The sequence below is a fragment of the Bos javanicus genome, chromosome 26 (assembly GCF_032452875.1).
Source record: "Bos javanicus breed banteng chromosome 26, ARS-OSU_banteng_1.0, whole genome shotgun sequence".
NCBI classification, from domain to species: Eukaryota; Metazoa; Chordata; class Mammalia; order Artiodactyla; family Bovidae; genus Bos; species Bos javanicus.
In genome coordinates, this window is record NC_083893.1 from 39,177,727 (window position 1) to 39,187,910 (window position 10,184).

Sequence of the window (10,184 nt, forward strand, 5' to 3'; positions counted from 1 at the left end):
AGGATCTAGGCAGGCATGGGGAGTACGCATGCTCAGAAAATACCAGTTTCCAGCCTAAGATGGAGTCAGACATTAAGCACACATTTCCACTAACAAGGTCCAGTTCACCTGGCAGCTGCAGAGGAGAGGGGCCTGGAGCCAGGAGCCCCGTGTCTCCGTCGTGTCTCCCGCGTGGGCCTCACGCCACTGCCTTCCTCTTGCTGTTACCCTCCCAGAAGGCCCTTCCCCCTTCTCGCACCTACTCAGACTTGACCTCGCTTCAGAATCCTCCTCAGCTCTCCAGGTTCTGCTCAAGGCCCCCCTGACTCCCGAGGCCCCCACTTCCTCCCTCCTCTCAGCATCTCTTTCCACCTGGGCTAAGTCAGATACTGCCTGGAGGGCCACACAACCCACAGTCATTACATTAGTCAGAGTTCTCCAGACAAACAGGACCAACAGAGTCCATCTGTCCAGCTATCTATCTGCCTATCTATCTACAGAGTGAGACAGAGGAGAGAGGGACAGAAAGACATTTATTTTAAGGAATTGGTTCACACAGTTGTGGAAAGGCAAGTCCAAAAGCTTCAGGGTAGGCCAGCAGGCTGGGGGCCCAGTAGAGAGTTTTAGTCCAAGTGCAGCCTGCCGCAGCTCTCCCTCTTGCTCAGGGGGACATCACTTTTCGTTCTGATTAAGACCTTCAGTAGATTAGACAGGGTCGACTCACATTATGGAGGGCAATCTGCTTTACTCCAAGTCCACTATTTTTAAACCTTCATCTCATCCAAGACACATCTGTACAGAAACATCCAGAATGTTTGACCAGGTGTCTGGGCTCTGTGGCCCAGCCAAGTTGACCCAGACAATTAGCCATCACAGTACTCTTATTCCTCTAATTAGGGTCTAACATTTTGGAAGGCACAGGTCAGCTTCTACATGTCTGAGTCTGTGGGAACAGGGCCAAGCCCAGGGACTGCTGTCAATAAATCCACCAAGAATGGAAGAATGGAACAATGATACCTGACAGACCCTCTGGAAGCCACCTCGTGCACCTTCTAGAAACAATAGAGGGTGTGTGACTGACATCTGCCTGATTTCCAGAGTACAAACCACGTAACTGCAGAGACACCAAAGCATAGCTTGATCCTTTCTCTGTTCTGAAAACAGCTCTTCAGACATCCTCAGTCATACCTCCCAGGAAAATAAAGACAGAGAACAACAACACAAAAGCATGTTGTGGCCTAGGGAGGAATTTCTGAACTTGGCCTCTGACTGTCTTGTTAGGACGTATTTCAGGCTTTACCTCTCTCCTAAATCGGTTACTAACTCAAGCTATGAGTCCAACCTCTTATGCCCCCACCTCCCCTCCACCAACTTGAATCAACCCGTTGGAGATAAACCAGGCTCAGAGGAGGGGCCTAGTGATTTCTCAGACAATTCACAGTCCAAGCTCAAATCTGCAATTCTAGACCTAGAATATAATTTCCAGACTTCCCCTTGGTACCTGAGCGGCTGTCGCTCAGGCTGGAGGAGGAGGAAAGGCCTGGCCCAGATATCTCCAGCAACTGCAGCGGTGGTAGGTTCTCAAGCTATTTTTCAATGCCAGTCCTCATCTTCCTGTGCCCCACAATTATCCAGTCCCTTTTAAAATTCCGTCTTTCCGCATCTGTAAAAATCCTTTTCATTCCTCCTTAGTTCCAGCAGAAAAATGGGCAAAGGATAGGTACAGGCTGTTCAAAGAAAAAGAATACCAAATATCTCTTAGACAGATGAAAAGATGCTCGATTCTGCTCATAATAATATAAATGCAAATTTAAAGTACAAAGGGAATATACCAGATTGGCAAAGATCGGAAAGTAAGGTACACAGTCTGGAAAGATTGCAGGGAAGCAGGCACTCTGAACACAGTTGGGGCAAGGCTGACCTTTTCTGACCTCCTTGGAGAACAATTTGGTAAAACATCTCAAAATGCACCGGTTCGATGACCAAGCACTTCCACCTCCAGGTATTAATAGATGTACTTGTACATTCATGCAAAATGACGTGTGCCCAAGAATATACATTGTGCTGTTGTTTGTAATAGATCTCAAAAGGTCTATTAACAGGGTTCCAGTGAAATAAATTATAGCCTATTGCACAGCCACTTAAGGAAATAAGGAAGGTCTGTGTGGACTGATGTGGAAAATTTCACAGGGTATTAAGTGAAAAGAATAAGGAAGTTGCCAGTGCATGAGATGTGCTAGAATTTGTGTGTGGGAAGAATGCACATACATGCTGGGAAATGCATGGAGGACCCCTGGGGATATTGGTTGCAGGGATTTGGCAGCCAGAACCCAGCAGACTTGGGAACATCTGAGAAAAATAATGAGATTTACCTTTTTTCTTAATACTGTTATGGGTTGAATTGTGACTCCCAAAAGTTATTTGCAGAAGCCCTTATCCTCAGTATCTCAAAACAAGACCTTATTTGGTAATAGGGTCATTGCAGATGCAATTAGCTAAGATGAAGTCACAGGAGGAGCAGTGTGGGCCCCTAGTCCAATAGGCCATGTATCCTTATACAAAGGGAACATTTGGGCCCACACAGGCATACGGAAAACACTGATGATGAAGACAGAGATTGAAGTCATTCTCAGCAAATTGTTAGAAGCCAGGAGAGAGGCATGGGAACAGATTTTTTTCCCTTGCAGTTCTTAGGAGCTATCAACCCAGCAGACATCTTGATCTTGGACTTCTAGCTAGCAGATCTATGAGACAGTACATTTCCATTGTTCTAAACCATCCAGTTTCTAGTACTTTGTTACAGCAACCCTAGCAAATGAAAATAGTTTCCTCGGGTGCCCTTTGGAGATGTGTAAGCAGGCAAATGTATTACCCACTAAAAAATAATTTTTTTTCCAGTATAAATGTCCAAAGCTCCCTGAAGCCATCTCAGATTCATGTCTTGGTTGATTTCTCTGTCTTTCTAGCTCTTAGAACATTTTATTCTCTGCCACAGCATTTTTACTGTTTTGTTATGTGATTTAACTGTTCATGAGGTTCTCACCTACACAAAGGGGACTGAGCCCACATTTCATCCATCATTATGATCCTAGAGACTGGCCCTCAAGTGTTTGGTGGAGTGAATGAATACTTAGGTAACTAGGCATTTTTCACCCCCTTCCTCCATTTCTATTCTGTTTTTGGCTTGATTAAACTATCAGTTCATTGATGGTTAGAATAACATCACTGCAACCTGACCCTAAGATTTGGAGAATTTGATAGGTGAAAGGAAAAGAGAAAAAACTCATTTAAAAATACACTTAGGGGATGTCCCTGGTGATCCAGTGGCAAAAACTCCCACTCCCACTGCAGGGAGCCCAGGCTCTGCTCCTGGTCAGGGGACTACATCCCACATGCCACAGCTGAAGTTCAGTGCAGTCGCTCAGTCATGTCCAGCTCTTTGCAACCTCATGGACTGCAGCACGCCAGGCCTCCCTGTCCATCACCAACTCCCGGAGTTTATCCAAACTCGTGTCCATTGAGTCGGTGATGCCATCCAACCATCTCATCTTCTGTCATCCCCTTCTCCTCCTGCCTTCAATCTTTCCCAGCATCAGGGGTCTTTTCAAATGAGTCAGTTCTTTGCATCAGGTGGCCAAAGTATTGGAGTTACAGCTTCAGCATCAGTCCTTCCAATGAATATTCAGGACTGATTTCCTTTAGGATGGACTGGTCGGATCTCCTTGCAGTCCAAGGGACTCTCAAGAATCTTCTCCAATACCACAGTTCAAAAGCATCAATTCTTCAGTGCTCAGCTTTCTTTATAGTCCAACTCTCACATCTATACATGACTACTGGAAAAACCATAGCCTTGACTAGAAAGACTTTTGTTGGCAAAGTAATGTCTCTGCTATTTAATATGCTATCTAGGTTGGTCATAACTTTTCTTCCAAGAAAGAAAGTGTCTTTTAATATCATGGCTGCAGTCACCATCTGCAATGATTTTGGAGCCCAAGAAGTTTGTCACTGTTTCCATTGTTTCCCCATCTATTTCCCATGAAGTGATGGGACCAGATGCCATGATCTTAGTTTTCTGAATGTTGAGTTTTAAGCCAACTTTTTCAGCTAAGGTTGGGCACAGCCAAATAAATAATAATAATAAAAACAATATACAGAAACTCAAAACACATTCAAGTGTTTAACTTCAAATGAATTGAGAGTTTAGTATTTTGCAAGGGAGATCAAACTGGTCAATCCTAAAGGAAATCAACTCTGAATACTCATTGGAAGGACTGATGCTGAAGCTGAAGCTCCAATACTTTGGCCACTTGATGCAAAGAGCCACCTCACTGGAAAAGACCCTGATGCTGGGAAAGATTGAGGGCAGGAGGAAAAGGGGGTGACAGAGGATGAGATGGTTGGTTAGCATCACTGACTCAATAGACAGTTTGCTCAATGAGTTTGAGCAAACTCTGGGAGATAGTGAAGGACAAGGAGGGAGGCCTGGTGTGCTTCAGTCCATGGGGTCACAAAGAGTTGGACACAACTCAGCAACTGAACAAGAACAAAGGAACTAATTCCTCAGACAAGGAAAGCTGATTTGGGATGATAAGGAATTAAGAAAGCTTTCCTGTCTGCATGGCTATTCTTAATGAGGGACAAGTGAAACAATCTGTCAATTATGCTCCAAAGGGTGGTTCTTGTTATGGATTACAGAAGCAACGTTTGGGACAGGCAATAGAGATTGAGAGTATGGATGCTATATCAGGTTCCTGCTGCTGCTGCTGCACGTCACTTCAGTCGTGTCCGACTCTGTGCGACCCCATAGACGGCAGCCCACCAGGCCCCACCGTCCCTGGGATTCTCCAGGCAAGAACACTGGAGTGGGTTGCCATTTCCTTCTCCAATGCATGAAAGTGAAAAGTGAAAGTGAAGTCGCTTAGTCGTGTCCGACTCTTAGCGACCCCAGGGACTGCAGCCTACCAGGCTCCTCCATCCATGGGATTTTCCAGGCAAGAGTACGGAGTGGGGTGCCATTGCCTTCTCTGATGTCAGGTTCCTGGGGCTGCCTTAACTAAGTACTACAAACTAGATGGCTTAAAACAACAGAAATTTACTGTCTCAGGACAGGATCCTTCCTTACCTCTCCCAGCTTCTGGTGTTTGCTGGCAGTCCTTGGCTTGTAGGGGTATCACTCCCATCGGTGCATCACATGGTGATTTCTCTGTGTGTTTGTGTCTGTGTATCCACATTTTTCTCCTCTTATAAGGATGCTTGTCATTGGATTAAGGGTTGCCTTAATCCCCTGACCTCATCTTAACTTGAATACATCTGCAAAGTAAGGTCACATTCCAAGGTTGTGGCTAGATATGAATTTGTGAGGAACACTGTCCAAGCTGGGCTTCCCTGGTGGCTCAGTAGGTAAAGAAGCTGCCTGCAGTACAGGAGACACGGGTTTGATCGCTGAGTCTAGAAGATCCCCTGGAGAAGGAAATGGCAACCCACTCCAGTATTCTTGCAGGGGAAATCCCATGTACAGAGGAGCCTGGCCGGCTGTAGTCCATGGGGTTGCAAAAGTTGGACACAACTTATCAACCACCAACTACCACCTATCCAGCCCAGAACAGCGGCTCACCTGGGTCTCACTGAGGGTGGAGAAGCACAGGCTGTTGAATCAGACAGATTTCATTTCAAACCCTTATTCTACCTGCCGATCAACTATGTGAATATGTGCAAGTTACTCACCGTCTCTAAACCTGTGTCCTCCTCCATGCAATGGGCTTAATGCCTCCTAGAATCGCCGAGTGCAATAAATAAGATCAGGTCCTGGGGTGCTCAGCACCAGTGCCTGATATTTAAAAAAATTAGATTTTAACACTAGAGTCCCCATTTCCAAGGCTCCTGCCATCCTTTCAGGGAAGAACATAGACAGTTAAATAGCAAAACAGAATAGTTTATGATTAAAGGCCCAGTTGCCTGGAACAGGATGTACCTGCCTCAGGAGGTCAGAGAGCACAGGGCGGCTGGGCTGGAGCAGGCACAGACTTTAACTTTTAATAACAAACAGATGCAAAGTTAGTGCTGAAATCTGAAACTTTGAGCTAAACCATATTGATTTCCCCTCCCCCTCTGCAGGGCATATATCTAGAGCTTATTCTCGAGGTCTCTACAGCAGAACCCAGACCAGGTATCTATTCCTCTCTCCCCTCTCTACCTCCTCCCTGTGGCCCCCTCCCAATGAACCTGACCATCAGGACATTCCAAGAGACCAGACCTTCCATCCTAATGGCCCTGGCCTCCCCTAGTCTAGGCTGCCCATAGTGGAAGGGTCCCCTTGGGAGGCCCTGGCTGGTGAAGCTGTGCATGGCTGCATGTGTTGATCTCTGAACACATCCCAAAGCAAACAAAAACAACTTGGGATAATCAGCATTTTGTACAGGTCGGGGAGAACTGGCTGTTCTACGCCAGCTCATGTGTTCCATTAGAAATGGATTAAATCATCCAGACATAGAGACCTTTCAGGTGACATTGTCATTTAGAACTCACCATTAGAGCTGGGCTTGAGTCCCTTCTCAGTGACCTGCACTGTGAGTCAGCCAAGCGCGTCCACGCCGTTGACAGGACAGGCTGTGATCATCCACAGCCGTCCGCTGCTGCCCTGGTTTCCTTGGCGTTGAGAAGATTATATGCACAAAGCTCTGTTTCTGGATGTTAGTCACTCGGGCGTGCCTGACTCTTTGAGACCCCATGGACTGTAGCTCGCCAGGCTCCTCTGTCCATAGGGATTCTCCAGACAAGGATGCCGGAGAGGGTTGCTATTTCCTTCTCCAGGGGATCTTTCCAGCCGAGGGATGGAACCCAGGTCTCCCACATTGCAGGCAAATTTTTTACCATCTTAGCTACTAGGGAAGGACAGGAACTAAATATTTTTTACCTTGGTGACTCGTGGAAAATAAGCCATCGATTCACTGACTGGATTTATCGAGTGCCTGGTTAGAAGCATAGGCTCTAGAGTCAATTGACTGAGTTCAAATCCCGCCTCTCCAAGTCATGAGCTTTGGGACACTGAGCAAGTTACCTAGTGTCTTTAAAACTTAATTGAGGAGAATCTTAGTAATAAGTATACATTAGGCCACTGGGAGGATTGTTCCAGGATTAGTTCCTTGAGAAGCAGATGGTGAGAGAGAAATTGGCCAACAGGATTTTATGAAGGGATCCTCCTAAGAGTAACACCAGTAAAAATGAGACCAGGAAGCATGACTGGGCAGAGGGATAAGCTGAGCTGGGATGCAGTCCCAAGCAAGTAGCAGCCCACCCCAGGGGCATGCTCTGGAGCTGGGAGAGCACGTTAGCAATGCCTCGAGTTGAACCCAAAGGACGGGGTCCTGATGCCCCTCAGTCAAACAGCCACTGGATCCTGGCTGCCCGAGAAGGAGATGTGACCTTGGGCAAGACAACTTTCATCACCTTAGTCAGTCTGCAAAGGATGCTGGTGATTGGTTTCTTACAATGTTCTTAACATCTAGATCCTTCATTCCTGCAAGGGGATTACATTCACTGTCACAAAGATTAAATGAGATTATCCACATAAAGCTCATACCACAGTACTTGGCATTCAGTAAATGCTTGCCACTTGGCCACCATTACAATCATTGTTTTTACAACTTTTAATTGCCAGGCACTGTGCTTGAGGCTGGGGACTCAGTGTCGATTGAGATTCTGCTCCTAGGCTCAAGAAACTCAGTGCATAGCAAGTCAGACCATCAGGCAAGCAATAGCAATGCAGTGCACTTGATAGGGTGCCCCAGGATTTGTATGGGAGCATCTAGAAAGGACACATGACCCAGACTAGGAAGGCAAAGGAAAGTGATACCAAAGGTGATACCTGGAGATGGAGAGGAGTCAGCCAGGCAAAGAGTGTGAGACCTGTCAGCAGTGGCGAAGAAGGTTGAGGAGGTAGTGTGCTCATGATGTAGTCCAGCAGAGCCAGCAAAGAGTGGGCATCAGAGAGAGTGGAAGAAGGGTCTTTTACACACCAGGCCAATGAGTGTTGGATTTGGAGATAAAAAGGGCGATGGGGAGCCATTCAAGCATTCTAACCAGAGAGAGGACATGGCCCACTTGTGCTTGAAAATGGTCACTCTGGCCACCATTTGGGCAATGGATTGGACATGAACAACCTAAGAGGCTGTTTCCAGAGTCCACATGAGGGACAAGGATGACCTGGACTAGGCTGGTGGTACTGAAGAAAGAGAGGATACCCATAAACAAAGAGTACCAAGGTGATGCCATCTACAGACTCGATGATGATTAGATGGAAAGAGAAAAACGGAAATTCAGGGTCATGCTTCTGATACGCAAATGAACTGCAGAAGGCCTTGTGTCTTGGTCCATTCGAGCTACTATACCAGACTAACTCACACCGGGGGGCTTATAAACAATAGAAATGTATTTCTCACAATTCTGGAGGCTGGAAATTCCAAGATCAAGGCACCAGCTGATTCAGTGTCTGGTAGGTGCCGGAGGACAGCCATCTCCTCACTGTGCCTTCACAAGGTGGAAGCAAGCAGGGAGAGAGCTCTCTGGTTTTTTTTTTATAAGGGCATTAAACTCATTCATAAGGGCTCCATCTTCATGACCTAAGCATCTCCGAAAGGACCCACCTCCAAATGGCCTCACACTGGGGAATATGTTTCAATATATGAACTTTGGGGGACACAAATATTCAGTCTATAGCCCCTGGGGAATGAGTGTCATAAGATCTAGAAAAAGAAAAAGCCATCAAGAGTAGACATGTGCCTCATTATTCAGCATGGCTTAAAGGAGCTTCTTCTAGACAGTTCTCCAAGATTTATGACTCCATTGTAGACAAACCCACTTGAAACCCCTGATGGGCTATAACTCTCAGAAGCGGGTATGTTAATCCCAGAGGAAACTGTTTCCTCCCTGCTTCTCTAGCAAATCTAACAAAAAAGCAAACAAACGTTAACACTAGCAAAAAATGTTCCGTCTTTTTTTTGTTTGTTTGTTCCGTCTTTAAATGTAGTTGTAGTGAAATTGAGCAAAGGAAGAAAATACAAATAAACATTCAGTTTGGAATCAACCTTCAATAAACATCCATACTTATTGAATACGGACTCTAGGCCCAACCTTCTGTCAAGGCTTCAAAAATAAGGAAAAATATGAGAGCCACTGGGATTTCCCTGGCAATCCAGTGGTTATGACTCTGTACTTCCAATACAGGGGACACAGGTTTAAGCTCTGGTCAGTGAATTAAGATCCCACATGCCACCCAGTGCAACCAAAAGTAAAAATAAAAAAGAGGCCCACTGACTAGTGCACTTGAGGGCCCAGCTCTTTCAATAATAATACTTCTTACAGTAAATCGGTGCACTAGCATTTGGGTTTATATCTGAGTCTCTTGTGTATTTGGTGGTGACTTGAGTCCATTGTTGTTGTTGTTTGGTCACTAAGGCATGTCTGATTCTTTTGTGACCCCATGGACTGCAGCCTGCCAGGCTCCTCTGTCCATGGGATTTTCCAGGCAAGAAGACTGGAGTGGGTTGCCATTTCCTTCTCCAGGGGGAACTTCCTGACCCAGGGATCAAACCCACATCTTCTTGTTGGGAGGTGGGTTCTTTACCTCTGTGCCACCTGGAAAGCCTGACCTAGTACAGGTGCTTAAACATCCCTGTGTTTTCACAAAGCTGAGTTTTTGTACTTTGAAGCTGATGAGTAGACCTATGTAAGTGAGACCCCCATTTCACTGAAAATGACTGGCAGGTCTCTTCAGCATTTCTTCCAAAAGGAGTAATTTGGGGGTGGGAAGAGACCCAAAAAAAAAGTGTTTCTGAGGGTTCCAGAATATCCTCTGCATTTGAGTTGGAATATTGGGCCCAATATTACTTTAGCCCAAGGCACCTTCTCAAAAATGTTTCTGGGGAAGGGAATGAGCCTGCAGGCCTAAAAATCTAAAATGAGACCTCCCAACATACCACCTCTGGGGGCATACTCTCTCTCTCTCCCAGAGGAATTGAGGTGCTCGGTGGAGGTTACAAGTGTAAACACCATTTCATTAACCACACAAAAATTTTTCATAATTTGAATTCTTTCCTGCTTTCCAAAGGGCTTCCCAGGTGGCTCAGTGGGTAAAGAATCCGCCTGCAATGCAAGAGACATGGGTTTGATCCCTAAGTCGGGAAGATACCCTGGAGAAGGAAATGGCA

General features: G+C 45.9%; 1 long non-coding RNA gene across 1 annotated transcript; it reads right to left on the reverse strand.

The window, feature by feature from the left end:
* Window positions 1-493: 493 nt before the first annotated feature.
* On the reverse strand, window positions 494-7,732 carry LOC133239477 (uncharacterized). The gene is made up of 2 exons (XR_009733846.1): window positions 5,704-7,732; window positions 494-1,706 (listed from the first exon to the last, which is right to left on the reverse strand). It is a non-coding gene; the product is annotated as an uncharacterized LOC133239477 (long non-coding RNA).
* Between the last annotated feature and the right edge of the window lie 2,452 nt (window positions 7,733-10,184).